The sequence below is a fragment of the Perca flavescens genome, chromosome 6 (genome assembly GCF_004354835.1).
Source record: "Perca flavescens isolate YP-PL-M2 chromosome 6, PFLA_1.0, whole genome shotgun sequence".
Taxonomy (NCBI): domain Eukaryota; kingdom Metazoa; phylum Chordata; class Actinopteri; order Perciformes; family Percidae; genus Perca; species Perca flavescens.
In genome coordinates this window covers 715885-732232 of record NC_041336.1, presented here as the reverse complement: position 1 = coordinate 732232, position 16348 = coordinate 715885, and the positions used below count along the sequence as shown (strand labels likewise).

At 39.4% G+C, this 16348-nt stretch overlaps 1 pseudogene; it reads left to right on the top strand.

Moving 5' to 3' along the window:
• Positions 1-648: 648 nt before the first annotated feature.
• LOC114556647 (calpain-2 catalytic subunit-like) overlaps positions 649-16348 on the top strand; it is a 21885-nt pseudogene continuing 6185 nt past the window's right edge.

Here is a 16348-nt window from a genome sequence, read left to right as displayed (position 1 = left end):
TCTTCTTCTTCATCTTCAGACTTTGGGCAGTTTAGATTTTAACATTCAATCCATTTTACTAAAAACAAGTCAACCAAAGGACAGCAGCACCTTCAAACCTGAGCTTTCTCCACCAACTCTACGGTAAGAGACTCTGGCTCCTAACATTAGTTTTTGTAACTTTTTTAACAGCTTTTATATGATAATATAAAGAGATGTTAGATATGTCAGAGTAAAGTCTCTAACAGCTTTTATATGATAATATAAAGAGATATTAGATATGTCAGAGTAAAGTCTCTAACAGCTTTTATATGATAATATAAAGAGATGTTAGATATGTCAGAGTAAAGTCTCTAACAGCTTTTATATGATAATATAAAGAGATGTTAGATATGTCAGAGTAAAGTCTCTAACAGCTTTTATATGATAATATAAAGACATGTTAGATATGTCAGAGTAAAGTCTCTAACAGCTTTTATATGATAATATAAAGAGATGTTAGATATGTCAGAGTAAAGTCTCTAACAGCTTCTATATGATACCAGCTACTAGATATTAGATTTCCTTCAGAAAATGCGTGTGAATGCTAAAGTGTCAAAGTGTTAAAAGTGCTAAAGTGTCTGTGATCCCATCCTATCCTCCCCTCATCTTTGGAAACTATATAGGACACTGGGACAAAAGCAGCAGACCTCAACCCAACTCAGCTCACAGAGAGGGACATTCACCAGCCAAGGAGGGCTATATACACTTACAAGGTGAGGATGACATCCACGGCAGATCGACTGGTCCGTCAGCAGGACAGGGAACAAGGCATTGGCACAAACAAGAAAGCAGTGAAGTTCTCCCAGCAGGATTATGAGACTCTGCGCCAGCAGTGTTTGAAGAGTGGACGGCTGTTTGAGGATGACTGCTTCCCAGCTGAGCCCAAATCACTGGGCTACAAGGAGCTGGGACCAGACTCAGAAGAAACCAAGGGGGTTGATTGGAAAAGGCCAAAGGTAGGAAGCAAAAACACACAGCAATGAAAACTAACCAAACATAAGAGGAAGACTGTTTTTTAAATGATCCTATGGTTGGTGAGCTTGTCACTGACTTGACATTAAGTATTGTATTTCTTTAATTTACTGAAATTATTGCAAATATTGTAAACTAAGATTTTGGAAAAGAGCAGAAGTAAAAAACATATTAAAAAAAAGTAGCTGTACCTCGTTACTTCAGATCAGAACACTTGAAAGCCACAGAAGTTTAAACGTAAGCCTCATACTGTAATACTATTCACTATATTAATAATCTCTGGGAGAGAATTTACCTAAATGTGTTGAATCATGTGTTTGTGAATTATTTTCATAGGGGTGTTCTGTACTTTCAATGCAGTCATCAGATCTAAATCATTGAACTGTATTTCCTCCTATTGTCTCAGTAGTGTGATACCGGACAATCCAAGGAAAGATTTCTCAAAACTGCTCTCAAATGTTCAACTGTCTGTGATTGTTTGGTTCTCTATATAGGAGCTGTGCTCAAACCCAAAGTTCATTGATGATGGAGCCACAAGGACGGACATTTGCCAAGGAGAGCTGGGTAAGTGAAGGGACAGAATGAAGGGATGATGGATGGATGGATGGATGGATGGATGGATGGATGGATGGATAAATGGATGGATGGATGGATGGATGGATGGATGATGGGGTGTTTTGGATTTTCACTTTTTGCTGTTTACAGCATCTGCTGCACTGCGGTGAATGCCACATATTGTTCAATCTCAGAACATGTCTCTGATTTTACTGTGTAGGTGACTGCTGGCTTATGGCTGCAATAGCCAGTCTGACTCTAGACCAGGACATCCTGGCTCGCGTGGTGCCCCAGGAACAGAGTTTTACTGAAGGTTACGCCGGGATATTTCACTTCCAGGTCAGACAAATGCCCTTCTTATCTGACTTAACCATAACCGTAAAATGATGGCTCATGGTAATAGGTTAAAAACAAAACAATGAAATAGTGTCTTTTGTACTAAGTTGCCTTATATTGCCATGCTGTGACATGCAGAGAATACAACATATTATTCAAGGATCACACAATTGTCTTGCTCATGAGTAATAAAAGTATTTGATGTTGAGTTTACTGATGGGAATATTTTCTTCTCAGATCTGGCAGTTTGGTGAGTGGGTGGATGTGGTGATCGATGACCATTTACCAACAAGAGATGGAAAGCTGCTCTTCGTTCACTCAGCGGAGAGCTCAGAGTTTTGGAGTGCGCTGCTGGAGAAGGCCTACGCCAAGTATGGATTGTTCTTGTTTTGCTTCATCCAAACGTTAATCCAGTGAAAATGTACAATATATAGTTGGTAAATCTGGTCACATCACTCTGTGTCTGACAGGTTGTATGGCAGCTATGAGGCCCTGAAAGATGGACACGCTACTGAGGGTTTTGAGGATTTCACAGGAGGGATTGCAGAAGTTTACACCTTAGAAGAAGCTCCACCGAAGCTCTTCCAACTCATGCAGAAGGCCCTGAGCCTGGGTTCACTGCTTGGTTGCTCTATTGACGTAGGTCTTATTTTCATACTAATTTGCTTATTTTCATACAGATCTGCATGTTTACAACAAGCCAACTCACCAACAGAATTAAAGTACTCATGTCATCAGATTAAAGTGTTGTTCTTGGTGTTTTCAGACCACCAGTGATGATGAGGTAGAGACACGTACAGCTCTCAATCTTTTCAAGGGACATGCATACTCAGTCATTAAGGCAGTAGAGGTATATGATTATCTAAACTGTCAACATTATGCTGTTGTTTTTCAACTGCATGCAAATGACATGGCCTGCTGTTGATCTCTACCAGGTTGATATCCAAGGTAAGCCGGTTCAGCTGGTTCGCATCAGGAACCCATGGGGTGAGAAGGAGTGGACTGGGCCTTGGAGTGATGAGTAAATAATTACTTTCTAGATCCATTAAAGGGGAACTATGCCGTTTTTTTTAGCTTAATCGACCTTAACAGAACAGCTTCGGAGCCATTCGAAGGGTCATATGACTTTTATTTTCGGGTTGAATGGTGGCCGTCTCTCTCCCCCCTAGCACCTGTGAGCTGAATAAACACCCTCACACCTTTCCACTGGCCTCAGCGTCAGGAAGTATGGCGTGATATCAGGTGTCACCATGTAACAAAGTGCTTCACAGCACTGCACACATCCACCCATTCAGGAACCAGCTAACAAGGTAGAGATAGAGGTAATCACACTATGGTCAGGAAGCAGAAGGCTAGGAAAGCATTGTCAGAGGAACAGAGAGAGGAAACATAGGAGCTGTGGGGGGCTCTAGAGAAACCTGTAGGGGGGGCTCTATAGAGAAACCTGTATGGGGGCTCTATAGAGAAACCTGTAGGGGGGGGGCTCTATAGAGAAACCTGTAGGGGAGCTCTATGACGAAACCTGTAGGGGGGCTCTATAGAGAAACCTGTAGGGGGAGCTCTATAGAGAAAACTGTAGGAGGGGCTCTATAGAGAAACCTGTAGGGGGCTCTATAGACAAACCTGTAGGGGGAGCTCTATAGAGAAACCTGTAGGGGGAGCTCTATAGAGAAAACTGTAGGAGGGGCTCTATAGAAAAACCTGTAGGAGGGGCTCTATAGAGAAACCTGTAGGGGGAGCTCTACAGAGAAACCTGTAGGAGGGGCTCTACAGAGAAACCTGTAGGGGGAGCTCTACAGAGAAACCTGTAGGGGGGCTCTATAGAGAAACCTGTAGGGGGGGCTCTATAGAGAAACCTGTAGGGGGGGGGGCTCTTTAGAGAAACCTGTAGGGGGGGGGGGCTCTATAGACAAACCTGTAGGGGGGGGCTCTATAGAGGAACCTGTAGGGGGGGGCTTTTTAGAGAAACCTGTAGGGGAGCTCTATAGAGAAACCTGTAGGGGGAGGTCTATAGAGAAACCTGTAGGGGGGCTCTATAGAGAAACCTGTAGGGGGAGCTCTATAGAGAAACCTGTAGGGGAGCTCTATAGAGAAACCTGTAGGGAGGAGGAGCTCTATAGAGAAACATGTAGGGGGGCTCTATAGAGAAACCTGTAGGGGGGGCTCTATAGAGAAACCTGTACGGGGATATCTATAGAGAAACCTGTAGGGGGAGGTCTACAGAGAAACCTGTAGGGGGGGCTCTATAGAGAAACCTGTAGGGGGGCTCTACAGAGAAACATGTAGGGGGGGGCTCTATAGAGAAACCTGTAGATGAGCTCTATAGAGAAACCTGTAGGGGGGGCTCTACAGAGAAACCTGTAGAGGAGCTCTATAGAGAAACCCAGGGGGGGCTCTATAGGGAATCCTGTAGGGGGGGCTCTATAGAGAAACCTGTAGGGAGGAGGAGCTCTATAGAGAAACATGTAGGGGGGCTCTATAGAGAAACCTGTAGGGGTAGCTCTGTAGAGAAACGTGTAGGGGGGCGGCTCTATAGAGAAACCTGTAGGGGGAGCTCTATAGAGATACCTGTAGGGGGAGCTCTATAGAGATACTTGTAGGGGGGGCTCTATAGAGAAACCTGTAGGGGGAGCTCTATAGAGATACCTGTAGGGGGGGGGGCTCTATAGAGATACCTGCAAAAATCCTGAAAACAGAGAAGAAATGGCCAATACTGCATAGCGCCCCTTAAACCTTAAACTCCCATTAAATATGTCCAGGATTATCCTAAAAGTATGATTCTTTTTAAAATCACAATTAGGTCCGATGAATGGAACAATCTCAGTGAAGATGAGAAATCAAAGTTGAACCATGCTGCTGATGATGGAGAATTCTGGTAAATCTATTGGCTTTAACTTTTCATTTCCATGAGAATAAATGTAATAATTTACATATTTTCACCATCACCAAATGAATTAAATTTTTTAGGCTCAGACTAGAAAAAGTGATGGAGACAATGTTCTTTGTTGAGAAATGTGTTTCTCTCCTCAGGATGTCCTATTCAGACTTTATCAAGCAGTTCTCCAACCTGGAGATCTGTAACTTGACCCCAGACACACTCCTGAGTGATAAAGTGGGCCACTGGAACCACTACCAGTATGAAGGGACGTGGAGGAAGGGCTCTACTGCAGGCGGCTGCCGAAAATTCTCAGGTAACAGAGAAATCTTATGTATGTCTGAGCATGAAGTTCTGTTACACTTCATATACAGAATTACACTTTTGTCTGTTCCAGACACATTCTCGTCCAACCCTCAGTTTGTGGTGCGCCTGGAGGATGTGGATGATGATCCCCTGGATGGGAAGGATGGATGCACCATTCTGGTTGGGCTCATGCAAAAGGATGTGCGACAGCAGCAGAGGCTCGGCCGCGACCTTGAGTTCATTGGCTTTTACATTTATAAGGTACCTCAGAATAATTTGATGTTTCATTATCATGAAATCAGAGCTCTGTATTTGACTGATCTTTCATTTTATTTGCTTTTTACAGGTCCCAGATCAGGTTCGTAAATGAACTGTTTCATACCTTACTTTCTCTGAAATTTGAAATGCAATATAGACAACACAAGTGTCACAAGTATTGCTTGATTACATTGTGATTTTATAGGTGGCTTTTTAATGTTTCATTTATAAAAGACTTTTTCTCCTGTTACTCTTCAGTACAAAGGCCGAAGCAATGTTCACCTGGGTCCAGATGTCCTGCTGGAACAGAGCCCTGTGGCTGAGAGCAGCTCCTTCACCAACACACGTGAAGTGTGCAACCGTTTTAAACTTCCTCCAGGAGAATATGCCATTGTTCCCTCGACCTATGAGCCTGACAAGGATGGCAGCTTCCTTCTCAGGGTGTTCTCTGAGAAACCGGCTGCAGCCAGGTATTGTGTTACAGTAACATAGAGACTGATTGATGTCTGCAGGCTAATGTAGACCTCAGAGCTTTGCTGTAATACAGCCATCTAGTGGACAAAGCTCAGAGGCCAGCTCCTTTGGTCACAGAAAAGTCTTTAATTCACAGTCAAAACTTAATGTTAATGTTATTTTCTTGCACGCCAACAGAGTGTGTTAGAGGTATTCATTTCTTTTTGTTTCAGTCCACTGGAGGATGACTTTGACATTCCAATAGAGGAGGTAAGAACATCCACAGAATGATTTAGCTGCTCTTGCATTAGTTAGGCATTCTTTTCTTTCCACCTTAGTACTGAGATGAAATGAAATAGCATTTCACAATCAATTTGAAATGATTCTTGCTTAATGTTTAACATACGTTGTGCTAAATTTAACAATATTTAAAAAATAATTAAATTTGAAGAGCCAGTGCTTCTCCTATTTGACATGAGTAACATACTGTCTCCATCTCACAGGAGGAGCTATCTGAGAGTGATGTTGATCCTCATTTCAAGGAGATCTTCAAGCAGACTGATGGCAATGTATGTCATCATGAGAACTATTGGATAAAAGAAATGTATCAACAGCTCTAAACCTGGATTACAAACCAGTAGAAAATAACTTATAATGTGCATTTTCAAACAGGACATGGAGGTATCGGCCTTTGAACTGGTTGAAATTTTGAAAAAAGATTTCTCTCAGCGTGAGTAAATTTAATCTCTTACATACATGAACAAGTAGCCTTTTTATTTTCATTGACTTACTGTAAGAGTTAGAGCTAGATATGTTGTGTCACTTTCTTGCAGGGTCTGATATCAAGACACATGGCTTCAGCCTGGAGACATGTCGCCTTCTTGTCAGTCTGCTAGATGTATCCTCTTTAAGAAATGAATAAATTCTCCTCCCACAGTTGATGTTTTGAAACTCTACTTTAAAAATGTTGGGATTTGGGTGCATTATAATATACTGTGTGGAATTAAGATATGTCCAGGATGTGCTTTTTATAAATCTTAACATTCCTCAGAAAGATGAAAGTGGCAAATTGGGACTGATGGAATTCAACTTGCTTTGGAGCAAAATCCAGAAATACCTGGTAAGTTGTCATTTATGCAGCGTATGAATATGAAATGAGTTTTGGTTGTTATACCTGGTTGTATCCTGGGTCATATAGGCGATCTTCAAGAAACATGACACAGACAGCTCTGGCACCATGAACTCCCCGAGATGAGAGGCGCCGCCACTGAAGCAGGTAACAAACATTATCACCTGAGGAATCTCATCCACTAAAGTTATGGCATCAATATGTCTGAAAAGACCTTCTTTATTTACATTATTTATTGTAACCTTACTGCTTTGCTGCAAAGGTTTCTCTGCAAGTTTACATTTTATAGCTTGAAATTCAGGGATAACATTTGCTTTCCTAATAAGAATCAAAATCAGCTATTTAAATATGTTGCCTGCATACTTTAGTTATTTTTTAACAGAGTATGCCACTATAGTTTACACACATACAGTACAGGCCACAAGTCTGGACACACCTTCTCATTCAATGTGTTTCCTTTTTATTTTCATGACTATTTACATTGTAGATTCTCACTGAAGGCATCAAAACTATGAATGAACACATATGGAATTATGTACTTAACAAAAAAGTGTGAAATAACTGAAAACGTGTCTTATATTTTAGATTCTTCAAAGTAGCCACCCTTTGCTTTTTTATTAATAAGGGAAATAATTACACTAATTAACCCTGACAAAGCACACCTGTGAAGATAAAACCATTTCAGGTGACTACCTCATGAAGCTCATTGAGAGAACACCAAGGGTTTGCAGAGTTATCAAAAAAAGCAAAGGGTGGCTACTTTGAAGAATCTAAAATACAAGACATGTGTGATGGAAGTTTTCCTTGAAGCAGCAGCGTTTAGAAATATCAATGATCAAATGAAAACGAATAACGACTGTTTGAGAATTAAACCAAAGTTTGGTCTTTGAGTATTTATTCACATTTGCAAATGGAGAAAACACAGTTTCAAAGGTACACGCAGCACAACTGAAAATGTCTTTCCTAACTAGAAACCTAAAAATCAAAACATCTTATAGTGAAGAAACTCCATTAAGCCACCCCTCTTCAAATATCTTCAGCATGCTGCCACTTTTCTAAAAAATACCATAGACAGTCAGATGATTTTACAACCTTCCATTCTGCTCCTGTGTCTCCTACATTAGACTAAACACCTGCTTATCTCAGGAGACAGAAAGAGATACGGTTCACACAGTGTTATAGCCTTCTTCACTTTATCTGCGAGAAATAAACAAATGAGGAGCTGCAATTTCTTTAGCAAAAATAACTTATGCTATTGCTCACAGTCTACAAGGCCAGCTCTCTCACTGGTGCCTTTAAGTCTACAGGAAGGAACAGGATTATGTGGAGGTTTAAAACAATCTTTAAACAAATGGTCAATATCATTAAACAAATGGTTAAAATAAAACTTGCCACCACAGTTCACCCTTTTGATTACAAAATAATCACAAAAATAAATTTTACTTTTAAAGATTCAACCCTATGGATATTCATGTCTATTTCTTACTTGTTAAATGGAAAGGTACCAAAAAAAAACTCTTTTAAATAGTAGCAAGCATCCACGTCAAAGAATAAAACAAAATGAATCAATCTCCCACAGTATCAGAGACGGTGTCCAAACATTATTATCATATTCAGAAAGACGGAATACGTCAGAAGGCTCAATCATATTTACCATAAGAATGAATTGAACTCTTTTTCTTGATTAGGGTAATAACATAGCAAACAAAACAAATCTGAAGACCAAACATAATCTGCTAAAAACCCTGGACATAAATGTCACTGGTTAATGTCACATCAGACTACTGCCTTATAAATTGTGTAAAGAATGTGTTATGTCTTTAAACATTAAAATAACCTGGTGTGAAGTGTGAACATTTACTAATTTCATATCTACCCATACGGCGAAGTCAAATTTTCCATAAAGCTGATAATTAAATCATGCAATGCCATCAAATGCTTCCCCCCTTTGGTTGTTTTAATATAAATCAATTGAAACACGCTCAGTGCAATTATCAAAGCTCTCACAGAGTGAAAGTTGAGAAGAATCAGAATCAAACTGACCCCTCCTTGTCTCTAACATCATTAAGTGCTGTCACAGCACAAATAAAATTCAGATATTCTATGTGTGTGGTTTCACTGGAAACAGAAATCATAACCTACATCACGTGTACATTTCCTAACTAAACCCAAATCATTCCTTAGTAGAAAATGTATCTATTAGATAATCTTTCAAGAGTCTTAGTCAAATGTGGTGTCTATGTGTGTCATCAAAATGTGGAAGGGGAAATTACTTCAATGTAATAAAAGATCCACAAGGAACTTTTCCTAAGTTCTAAAGCACACAACAAAATGGCCTAGGTCTTTATTCTTAACTTTGTTCAATATTAACAATATTGCTGTTTAGGAATAATTTACTTTCTTTATCAATAATCTATCAGTTGAGTTTGTGTGGTCATGAGGAACCACATGAGGTACAAAACCCCAATTAGCCCTAATTTAGTAGCATTTGTATGCCAAACATCCCTTTGCCTATTATCGGAACATAAGAGTGGACGTAAGTTAATCATTACAGTAATATTAGCTCTGTACTAGTACTTATTGTATTCCAACCACCATTTTCTCATTGATGGAAAGTAGTGTACGCATCACTCGTCTTTTTTTCCCATGTTCTTCACTATTGTTCCTAGAGTGTTTTTGTATGCAAATGTTGGGAGGAATGGTTACACCTGATTTATCATACTTTTCTCTCATCAAAAATAAAATGCAAAAACCATAAATGCAATAGAAAATCATAATAATCACACTACAAATGTGGAAACCCCCCCATGTTCTTCTTGAAGGGTACCTGTTCCAGTCCTTTCTGTCCATCTGCTCCATGTGTGTGTGTGTGTGTCAGAGCACACTGCTCTGAGTCACAGAGGAATGTCAGATGCTCCTCAAAAGAATGTGCAGTGAGTGTGTGTGTGTTCAGAGGGAGAGAGGTGGTGTGTTCTCTACAATCGTGAAGTGTATTCTGCTGTCACTGTCAGAGAATGTGCTGTGGTTGTCAGAGAAGAGATCAGTATCACCGCTGTCTTCTGAAATGATTTTAAACAGCAGCCTACAATACCAATATGTAGCTTCTCGTTTTTCCTCCTTGGAAAAACTTCTCGTTTTCCTCCTCTCTCAACGTGTTGCAAACAATGAGAAAAACTCCAGTTTTCCCCGATTGATTTCAGAGATAGCACAGAAACGCCGTCTGTCAGGCTGATCTCTGAATCGATTTCCTAAATAGGTGACTCAGCAGAAGATCTGCTCGTCACTTGTTGCAGGTTGTAGAAAAACCTGTCCTCCTCTTCTCCTCCGGAACCTCTTGTAGTGATGCGTGTATCCAGGTGACTCTCCCTGGAACCTTTCACTGCCCTGTGTCACTGGAACGATCGCGATGGTCTCTTTCACCGTCTATCTGCCAATCCTTCCTCCTGAAGTTGTTATCACCATGGAATCCCCAGGCTTGACACCTGGATTCTCATGGCCAAAAGAGCAGAAAAAAATTCTCACGCAATAACCTAACCTAACCTATCATTTCCCTTATACTGCCGTGGAAGAAATAGGTGTTTTTGTTTATGGGCCTCTCCCTACGTATGTGTAAATAAAGAAAATCTTTAGAGCAAAATTCTTTGGAGCAAATCGGAACCAATAAAACAAAAACAATTACTATTGCATCCCCTTACACTACTGTGTCAATCAGGGGGTAGATGATCCTTTTGTTTACAGTTGAACTATCAATTTTGTCAATTTTGTTCTCAGCTAAGCAGATTTTTTCTTTAAATGTACAGTTGTTAACTATTCTAGCACTTTGGTTATTCAAGGTCTTTTAAACTGGAGCTACAGTGATGTCACAACAAGTGTTTCAAACGTCTTTAGAAAACTTATTTAACACTATTTATTTCCCTTGCTACTTTATTAAACCCCTTATTTATCATTGCTATACTATATCCCTCCTTTTTGAGACATGACAAAGCTCATGACTCAAAAGCAATATAAATAATCTGTTTAATATTCTAATCCTTAACATTGTTCTAGGTTTTACAGCAAATCCTGTTTATCAGTAACCAAAGTTCAATGAATAATTTCTTAAGGAGAATTTTCACCTCAGTAAATTTTTCAACATCAACATCAACTAATTTAGTTAAAACAATTTTTGATATAGCAACTCAAAAACTCATTAGAGTATGACATGAAACGTACTGCTTTTAGGATTACATCTCATTTAAACCTTCATTTATTCAATATCACCATTAAACTAAGACGAATTACCCAAAATACATTGTTTTTCATTTTTTTATCTATAGTTTACAAACCAAAGTTACACTAATTACTATCTGCTAGTTCCAAGAATCATTACAAATTAAAGTTTTTAGCCTTCTAAAGCACACCTAATCACGTGTACTTTGAACCTCTATTTATCCAAATCGTTACCTGTTACGGGAAACATATCACATAAAATTTCACTTGTACTACTGTACTACTCATGTTTGGTTTTAGCTTGTGCCTTATCTGTGTGGTGTGTGTGTGTGTGTCTCCTCCTCTGGCTGTCCTCTGTCAAAGAAAGAAGGATCTCTCCAGGGTACATATAAACACACTGTTATTCTTTCTGTAATTTGTGGCATCATTAATTAACAACTCAATGTATTCCTGAAAGGTGTGTCAAGGTGTACAGCTTACCATCACCCAGAACTATAAAACGATATTTACTGTCTTTTCTACTGGAACACTGAGGAAAGAAAAACGTTAGACGAAACAACAGAGATTCAAAACCTTTAACATTCCCTGCAGAATGTTATGTTTAGCTGTGGGAGACATTAGGTGCTCGAGCATAGACCCTCTGCATTTACTGCTTGAAGGTCCTGAATGAAACTAAACTTTAACATTCGTAATAAAAATGATTCTTCTTATTTATGTTACTTGAGAGAATAAGTGTACGTGCTAGAGAATCTAAACACGGAACTATAAACCCCATCCATCAATAAAGAGTTAAAAACACAGTCGGATTTTCTGTCGATTAGGTTACTTCCTGTTTTAGCGTGTACTGATGTTTCTGGGGCCTGTAGTCCGAACGCAGCTTGATGACTACAGGTTGACAATTTGTCTATCAATCCACATCACAGTTGTGTGTTTATCCCAGAGATAACGCTGTACCTGAGACAAAAAGTGGTGAAACATCAGTAGATAAAAATGTCATTTTTACCGTGTGAATATGCATCTATTGTAGTCACAGGTTCACTGAATATGTAAAACACTGTGAATACAAGGCCTACGCTGTCGTATAGGTTTTCTATAGTCTCCTGTCGATGGAGACAAATAAAAACATTATCAATAGTGTCAGTCCAGTCAGTCAATTTTACAAATAGTCACAAGGTGTCCTAGGTCTGTCTCCTCTTCTGTTGGAGACAAAGAAACATGAATGTGAGCTTTTGAGTTAGAATTTCTGAAAAACTTCTGTAGTTTATCAGTCAAGGTGACAGCCACTGGACATGCGTATATGCCAGTAGACAAAAGAAAACTCATTCTCGTCCTTTGATTTGTTAAAAAAAAAACTTTTCAACGTAGTCTTCATCAGGGTCAAAAGGTGACAAAAGGAATGCATGTAATATTTGTGATTCCTTAAACTTAACTACAGGTGTCCCAATTTGTTACCATAATCAGGAGATTAACAGACTGACATGGTACGTGTTACATTAAAATTTGTAAACAACACGTACTTTTTAGGCAACAAAAATATGTCAGCCAAAGAGTGATTTTTTATCAAGACAGCACAATTTTAAAGCCAATGGCTTCAATTTCAAATAGACATTTTCAAATGTCTGCCTGCCAAATTTTCAGGACACTCAGATGAAAGGGAGAAAGAAACAATGAACATTTTCCTTTCTTATCTAGTTCAGGTTCCTAAGGATCTGAATACACTCAAATGATAAGAATGGTGAACTTCTCTGAGATAACCATTCTTCTAACCATTTCTCTAAGGGAAAAAAAAAAACCTAGTTTACCAGAGAGTTTCTGATTTGAAGAACAAAACTTCACTAAACCCAAATTGTTGCTCCCGAATCAACTAAAAATCCAATTTTCTTCCCTTGTATAATTAATACCATGGTAGGCAATTTGTATACACACCGGACAAACACATTGAATACTTGGACATATTTTCCAAAAGTTATTTCTGTTTGTCGTGCTGTTTTTGCGTCTAATTTGATCTGTCTATCATGTGGGGAGTGTTTGTAGCGTGCAAAAAGCCTGTCTTCATTGCAAGCATGTGTATGTACGTGTATGTCTGTATGAAATGTTTTTAGGGATCTGGCAGTCCCAGCATCGGGGGAGACTGCAGAGCCAGTTTCATATTCACGAACGCTTCAATAGCTTTGGCAGCAAAAGTCTTACCGTGACATCAGGAACGTGTACAGACTTTCTAGGTGACCGGCTCAAGTAAAAATCTAATCGTTAACACTAAACTGAACAAGCTGCTATTCTGTTCATTTTACATGAAAACAGCACTGCACCAAAAACTTTTCATGAGGGATAAAAAGCAGATGCAGCCTTGAGTGATGTATTGGTTGTCAGGTTTCATGCAGTCAGAGGCAGGGCTGATTACAGACGCCGCCTCAGTGAGGTCACTTTAGCCACACTGTAATTAACATGTGGTTATGTCAGTTGCATCATTACGAGAAATTTTCAATCTCTCAGGTGTGGAGGTTAAACCAATGTTAAAAGTGCACATTAAATCACTACCTAAACCAAATAAGTGGAACCTTCATACACAAAGAATTGTTTTTCCCATGTACAGGAGAGAGGAACAGAGAATTGTTCTCTTACTGTTTGATCTGTAACCCCAATTGACCAAATAGAATGACCAAATAATCTTCAGTGTCAAATCTATAGCTCTAATAATCAAATTATGTGAGTGGAACCCCTTTAACTTTACACTCAGTAGTAGGCATCTTCTTCTAGGTTTCAGAAGATAAGTAAGGGTTAATGGTTTAACTGAATAGATTATTTTCAGAACTTTCTAACCTATCAATTGTCCCTAATAGCAAACAGAAAAACAGTGTATCAGTGCAAAGCATTTCTTCATTGCATGAAGCAAGTGTGTGTGTGTGTGTGTGTGTGTGGTAGCACTACCTTCCTCAGCTTTTGGACTCAGTCAAACAGAGGGACAAGTGTTGTTCTCTGTCGGAGGTGTTTTTTGCTTTTTCTTCGGGCATTTACATACCCAATGTCCAAAGTCCTTGCAGTACCAACACTGGTCTCGGTTTTAGGGCTCACCATTTTGCCCACGGTACCCGCCTCGGCCTCTCTCTGGCTCGACCACGTCCTTTGTGGGAGCAGCCTTTTTTTTCTTTGGGTCCGCGCTCCATATGTTGCCCACCAGCCTGTTGTAACATGCAGACAAACGCTTCACGTACTCGTTGGTCTTTCCACCCGATGCAGGTGTGACTGATGCTGTTGGTCCTGTCCGATTGTTGAGTCCGTGTCCTCTTCGTCCCTCCGTTTCTCCAGCTTGTCTTCCTGATTTTTAGAGAAAGCTCAGAAATAGGCTTTGGTTAGAACTGATAAGGTTATTGGTGCATGTGTGTTTGCATTCTTTCCCTAGATCACTATTTTATCTATATTTTAAAACATTCTTTGTTTTTCTTATACCCAGTAGCTTTAAATCCTGTGTCTTAATTTTGTTTTGTTTTTTTTCCCCATTAATTTTCTTTCTACTTCTTCTAAAATCTTGCTTTAACATTCTCAGTGTCTTTGTACACAAAGATCCGTTTCTCGGAAAGCCAAAGCTTTATGACCAGTTATGACAGACATCGCAAACATTCCGGTCCATATTTATGAGTCATTTCACCCACTATGGGTCCAGTTGCATCACTGGAATGGGAAATTTCGTTTCCCATAATTGATTCTTGGACTTTATAGTATACTATGTCTTGGTTGATGTGATCGTCACCACACCGCGAGGTTATTTGTTCGGGAAACTTACGTGAAAAACCGTGTACAGCCCTGCGGACAAAATCAACTTAATAGTCAAATAACTCAACCTATTTAGTATGTTTTGCCTTGTTGCAGTCTGTCTCTAAATAATCAAGAGGCTCTCTTAGAGTATCATTCAACCCAGACCGTCCTGCAGGTTGTCCTTAAAGGGTCCAGAACTCGTTTAGAGTTTAGACTATTTGTTTTTTTGCTCGAAACTTGTAGGAAAAACCGGTGCGACCCTGCAGTCAAAAATCTCTTAAATAGTTAACTATTTTTGGTTTTGTTTTACTCTGCAGTCCGCCTCTTTAATCAAGAAACGTGCTATCAGTTTCGTAGATTAATTATTTAGGCTTTGCCTACTGTTCTGCCCGTTCTCTTACTGGTCTTGTCCGTCAATCAATTGTCTTATCACCATATGAGAATTCAATCATAAATATGTCCGTGTCTGCCAAAGATGACATTCATAACCTCAGTTATATCTTTGTTACCCAAAATGACCCAAAAAAAAAATACCCAATACTCACTTCCCAAAAGTCAGAATTAGTTTCATTTATTCTCTTTAGTTAAGAGAATGATTTCGCCAATTATTCATTACTTAATTCATTTAGCAACGGTTGCTTGTTTAGAAGGTTTGTTCAAAACCTTGAATTCACAATCCAATTGTAATTAATCAATTTTATCTTACCGTGCTGCTTGAAATCTCTCCCTGTATGTTTTTAACGGAGTGGAAAACAGTCAAGAGCGCCGTGGTCCTAACCCTCTTCTCTCTGAAAACCTTTTTAAGGTTTAGAGGTATGAGGCAGGTGATTCTTGATCCCTGGATAGCCAGTCATCAGCGCCCAACGGAGCTCTTTTCTCTGTTAACTCAACCGGCCCTGCCGACAACGCCAAATTGTGGTGGAAGTTTTCCTTGAAGCAGCAGCGTTTAGAAATATCAATGATCAAATGAAAACGAATAACGACTGTTTGAGAATTAAACCAAAGTTTGGTCTTTTAGTATTTATTTACATTTGCAAATGGAGAAAACACAGTTTCAAAGGTACACGCAGCACAACTGACCTAAAAATCAAAACATCTTATAGTGAAGAAACTCCATTAAGCCACCCCTCTTCAAATATCTTTTAGCATGCTGCCACTTTTCTAAAAATACCATAGACAGTCAGATGATTTTACAACCTTCCATTCTGCTCCTGTGTCTCCTACATTAGACTAAACACCTGCTTATCTCAGGAGACAGAAAGAGATACGGTTCACACAGTGTTATAGCCTTCTTCACTTTATCTAGTAGAAATAAACAAATGAGGAGCTGCAATTTCTTTAGCGAAAATAACTTATGCTATTGCTCACAGTCTACAAGGCCAGCTCTCTCACTGGTGCCTTTAAGTCTACAGGAAGGAACAGGATTATGTGGAGGTTTAAAACAATCTTTAAACAAATGGTCAATATCATTAAACAAATGG